Here is a 6,000-nt window from a genome sequence, read left to right as displayed (position 1 = left end):
CCGCCTCTTCATACCGCACTTCTCTTCCCGGACTGCCCCAATCTCTGCGCTCACCCGTAAGGGCACTAATCCCAGAGAATGGCCGCCCGAAGCAGAGGAAGCCTTTCTTTCCTTAAAACAGGCTTTCTCTTCCGCCCCGGTGCTGCATCGTCCGGACGGCAACAAACAATTCTTCCTGGAAGTGGACGCCTCCTCCTCTGGAGCCGGAGCGGTACTTACCCAAAAGTCGTCTTCCGGAAGAATGGTAACTTGCAGCTTCTTCTCCAAACTCTTCTCCCCTTCTGAGCGCAATTATTCTATAGGAGACCGAGAGTTATTGGCCATTAAGCTGGCACTGGAGGAGTGGCGTTACCTGCTCGAGGGGGCTCTTCACCCGGTAATTATTTACACGGACCACAAGAACTTGGCTTACCTCCAGAGCGCCCAGAGACTTAACCCGCGCCAAGCCCGGTGGTCCTTGTTTTTTGCCCGCTTTGATTTCGTTCTTCATTTTCGCCCAGCAGACAAAAACATCAAAGCTGACGCCTTGTCCCGATCCTTCCTGGTGTCTGATCTAGAGGAGGAGCCTAAGCACATCATTGATCCCGCCAGAGTAATGCAGGTGGCCCCCGTGAATCTAAATCGTCTCCCTCCTGGTAAGACGTTCGTAACAGTACCTGATCGGAAGAAGGTCCTACACTGGGGTCACTCGTCTAAGCTAGCTGGCCACGCCGGTCAGAAAAAGACCGTCCAGCTTATTACCCGGCATTACTGGTGGCCTACCCTGCACAAGGACGTAATAGACTTTGTTTCAGCCTGTGTGTCCTGCGCCCGCAACAAGGTTCCGAGACACCTGCCAGCCGGTCTCCTCCTTCCTCTTCCAGTACCTGCTGCCCCGTGGCAGCATATAGCTATGGACTTTATAACGGATCTCCCTGTCTCTGCCGGTTGTACGGTCATTTGGGTGGTCGCTGACCGCTTTTCCAAGATGGCTCAGTTCATTCCCCTACCGGGCCTCCCGTCTGCACCCGAGCTGGCTAAAGACTTTATCCGCCACATCTTCCGTCTCCATGGTCTGCCCTTCCACATCGTGTCGGATCGTGGGGTTCAGTTCACCTCACGCTTCTGGAGAGCCACATGTAAGCTGCTTAACGTCACCCTGGACTTCTCCACTTACCACCCACAGTCCAATGGTCAAGTGGAGTGGATCAACCAGATCCTGACCAGTTACCTCCGGCACTTCGTTAATGCCCACCATTCGGACTGGGTGGATCTCCTACCATGGGCCGAGTTCTCTTACAATAATCACGAGAGCGAATCTTCCTCCAAATCCCCGTGTTTTGTAGTCTTCGGTCAGCATCCTCGGATCCCATTTCCCGTCTCCACCTCGGTGGACAATCCGGCTGCAGAATCTCTCGTTAGCGAATTCTCCTCCATTTGGGAGAGTACCCGATCCGCACTCCTTCAGTCGTCCGAGCGGATGAAAAAACACGCTGACAAAAAACGCCTGGATCCTCCACAATTCTGTCCTGGAGATAAAGTCTGGCTCTCGTCCAAGTATGTCCGGCTCAAGATTCCTACCTACAAGTTAGGGCCTCGGTTCATCGGCCCACTGGAAGTTATCAAACAAATCAATCCGGTGGCCTATAAATTGAAACTCCCGGCCAACTTGCGGATCCCTAACTCCTTCCATGTATCTCTCCTCAAACCCGTGGTACTTAACTCTTTTTCCAAGTCTACAGGTACGCCTCCTGCTCTGGTTTCCGCTGAAAACGAGTTTGAGGTAGAGAACATTCTGGCCACCAAAAGGGTAAGAGGAAAGACCTTTTTTCTAGTAGATTGGAAGGGGTTTGGTCCTGAGGAGAGAACGTGGGAGCCCCGAGAGAACATCCATGCCCCTCTCATCCTTGATAAATTTCTGTCTGGCCTAAAAAAGGGGTGGCCTAAAGGGGGGGGGGTACTGTAGCGTCGGCGGGACGCTGTTCCCCTCACCTCTCCGCTCCGTGCCCGGCGTCTTCCTCCCGCTCTGCTGGCAGCGCACGCTGCTTCCCGGCCACTGTGCGTAGGGCTCGCGCGCGCTCGCGCTCCCCCTCTCTTAAAGGGGCCGCGCGCGCCGCCCTAAGGAGTCCCCGGCCAATGGCCGGAGGACCTCACCATATATAAGGCACCTCCTCCAAAATGGAGGTGCCCGAGCAATGTTGTTGCATAGCCTATCACTCTGCTTCAGCCCTCAGGTCCCGTTACCAGATACCTGCCAGTTACCTGCCAGTTACCTGCCAGATTCCTGCTTGTTACCTGCCTGATACTTGTCTATCTGCTTACATTCCTGCGGTCCGACAGTCTGCCTACCAGCCCTGCCAGTCTGTCTATGGATCTGTTTGCCCGCTCACCTGGGAGCGCTCATCTGCTACCTGCCTGCTAGCCTATCTGGAGACTCTGCCGTCACGTGCTGTGACCACCTGCCTGTCCAGAGACTGTTACCCGCTCACCTGGGAGCGTCCGCCTGCTACCTGCCTGCTAGCCTACCTGGAGGCTCTGCCGTCACGTGCTGTGACCACCTGCCTGTCCAGAGACTCTTACCCGCTCACCTGGGAGCGTCCGCCTGCTACCTGCCTGCTAGCCTACCTGGAGGCTCTGCCGTCACGTGCTGTGACCACCTGCCTGTCCTGGGACTCTTACCCGCTCACCTGGGAGCGTCCGCCTGCTACCTGCCTGCTAGCCTACCTGGAGGCTCTGCCGTCACCTGCTGTGACCACCTGCCTGTCCAGAGACTCTTGCCCGCTCACCTGGGAGCGTCCACCTGCTACCTGCCTGCTAGCCTATCTGGAGGCTTAGCCGTCACTTGCTGTGACCATCTGCCTGACCAGAGACTCTTGCCCGCTCACCTGGGAGCGTCCACCTGCTACCCGCCTGCTAGCCTATCTGGAGGCTTAGCCTTCACTTGCCGTGACCACCCGCCTGTCAAGAGACTGTCCCCGTCACTTGCCATGACCTCCTGCCCTTCTACCCAGAGACTGTCCCCGTCACTTGCCGTGACCTCCTGCCCTTCTACCCAGAGACTGTCCCCGTCACTTGCTGTGACTACCTGCCCGCCTACCCTGGGAGCCACCCGCTTCCTTACAAGGACTGCCCCTTTGTATCATTGCTCAGAGGTTCCACCTCCCAGACCCGTTACAGATACTAAGTCACAGTAAACAATGTTTGTGTTTGTTTTCACTCTCACCCCCTTAATCCTTCACCTCTTCCAACCACCCCTAATCCCTACACCTAGTAAGGAACTCTTCATCTCTCCCTCCATTCTCCCCACCCATCTCACCTCCTCCTCAGAGCTATTCCTCAACATACAATCCTTTGTTTCCAAACACAGACAGCCACCTCATGCCCTCTCCTGCTCCCACCTACTAACGCTTTCTCTGCTCCTCCTTACTGCCTGGCGACATCTCTCCAATTCCTGGCCCTTCACACCACATTCCCTCAATCACTTCCATCTCCTACCCACTATCTATTCTAAACTCTCGTAACCCTTCTAACCTTATACCCATCCGCCCAGCCCCCGCTTCCCCAGTCCCTCTAACAGGAGCTCTATGGAACGCTCGCTCCGTCTGCAACAAACTTTCCTACATTCACGACCTCTTCATCACTAACAAGCTTTCCTTCCTCGGCATCACTGAAACCTGGCTCACCCCCTCCGACACGGCCTCTCCTGCTGCAGTTTCCTACGGCGGATTCCACCTTTCCCATACCCCCCGCCCCACCGGCAAGCACGGTGGAGGAATAGGTTTCCTCTCAGATAACTGCTCCTTCACCCATATCCCTCTGCCACCCTCAATTACTCTCCCCTCTTTTGAAGTGCACTGCGTGCGCATCTACTCCCCCTCCAACCTCCAACTGGCTGTCATTTACCGCCCCCCAGGATCAACTACCTCTTTCTTTGACCACTTCACCACTTGGCTACTTCATTTCCTCTCCGTTGACATCTCCACTATCCTCATGGCGACTTTAACATCCCCTTTGACACTTCCCTCTCAGCTGCCTCTAAGTTTCTATCCCTCACTTCCTCTTTCTATCTTACTCAGTGGTCTTCCACACCCACCCACAAAGACGGCCACACGCTGGACCTCATCTTCACCCACCTCTGTTCCCTATCTGACCTCTCTAACTCACCTCTCCCTCTCTCTGACCACAACCTACTTACATTCTCTACCCTCTCCTCTCCAGGGCAACAATCCCCACTCCACAAACTTGCATACCCTCGCAGAAATCTCAAACACCTTAACCTACACTCACTCTCTGAATCACTTCTCCCTCTTATAGACATTATATCCCTACATGATGCAGATGTTGCTGCCACTTTATACAACACTACAACAGCTGCAGCTCTCGATTCGGTCGCCCCCCTCACACATACCAAAGCTCGCACAATCAACAGACAACCCTGGCACACCAACTTAACTAAAGAACTGTGACGGGCCTCCAGGGTTGCTGAGCGTAGATGGAAAAGGTCCCACTCCAATGAGCACTTCATCGCATTCAAGCAGTCCCTCACTACCTTCAAGTCCACACTCACTGCAGCAAAACAAACATACTTCGCATCGCTCATATCCTCCCTGTCTCACAACCCCAAGCAACTATTCAACACCTTCAATTTTCTCCTCCGTCCCCCAGTGCCTCCTCACTCTCCTCTTATTTCAGCCGAAGACTTTGCCTCATTCTTCAAGCAGAAGATTGACACCATCAGACAAAGCTTTTGCCTAAAGCCCCCACAGTCCCTCCCCATACCTACTCATCCCCCCTCCTCCAAAACCACCTTCTCCCCTATTATGGAAGATCAACTTTCCTCTTTACTCTCCAAATCACACCTCACCACCTGTAAACTTGACCCAATCCCATCCCACCTCATCCCAAACCTTACCACTATCTTCATCCCACCCCTAGCCCACCTCTTCAACCTGTCACTAACAACTGTTGTCTTCCCCTCATGCCTCAATCACACCCATCCTCAAAAAGCTCTCCCTTGACCCATCCTCTCTGACTAGCTATCGCCCCATATCTCTTCTCCTGTATGCCTCAAAACTACTGGAACAACACGTCCATTCTGAGTTGTCCTCCCACCTCTCCTCCTGCTCCCTCTTTGACAGCCTACAATCTGGTTTCCGACCGCACCATTCTACTGAAACTGCACTGACCAAAGTCACCAACGACCTACTAACCGCCAAATCTAAGTGACACTACTCTGTCATCCTCCTCCTAGACCTGTCATCTGCCTTCGACACAGTGGACCATTCCCTCTTACTACAAACTCTCATCTCTCGGCATCACAGACTTGGCCCTATCCTGGATCTCCTCATACCTAACAGACAGGACATTCAGTGTCTCCCACTCACACACCACCTCCTCATCTCGACCCCTATCTGTCGGTGTCCCCCAAGGCTCAGTTCTAGGACCCCTGCTCTTCTCCATCTACACCTTAGGCATGGGACAGCTCATAGAGTCTCATGGCTTTCATTATTACCTCTATGCTGATGACACACAGATCTACCTCTCTGGACCCGATATCACCTCCTTACTAACCAAAATCCCACAATGTCTCTCTGCTATTTCATCCTTCTTCTCTGCTAGATTTCTAAAACTTAACTTGGACAAAACTGAATTCATCATCTTTCCGCCATCTCATTCACCCCCCCCCCAACTGACCTATCTATCAACGTCAGTGGCTGTCCACTCTCCCCAATCCCTCAAGCTTGCTGCCTTGGAGTAACCCTGGACTCTGAACTCTCCTTCAAACCACATATCCAAGCCCTTTCCACTTCCTGCCGACTCCAACTCAAAAATATCTCCCGGATCTGCACATTCCTCAACCATGAATCTGCAAAATCACTAGTGCACGCCCTCATCATCTCCCGCCTTGACTACTGCAACCTCCTGCTCGGTGGCCTCCCTTCCAACACTCTCGCACCTCTCCAATCCATCCTAAACTCTGCTGCCCGACTAATCCACCTGTCCCCACGCTATTTCCCGGCC

This window comes from Phyllobates terribilis, unplaced genomic scaffold, assembly GCF_046119375.1.
Source record: "Phyllobates terribilis strain yellow unplaced genomic scaffold, ASM4611937v1 Scaffold_11__3_contigs__length_659146591, whole genome shotgun sequence".
Classification (NCBI taxonomy): Eukaryota; Metazoa; Chordata; class Amphibia; order Anura; family Dendrobatidae; genus Phyllobates; species Phyllobates terribilis.
The sequence above is the reverse complement of the archived record's forward strand: the minus strand, read 5'-3'. Positions refer to the sequence as shown.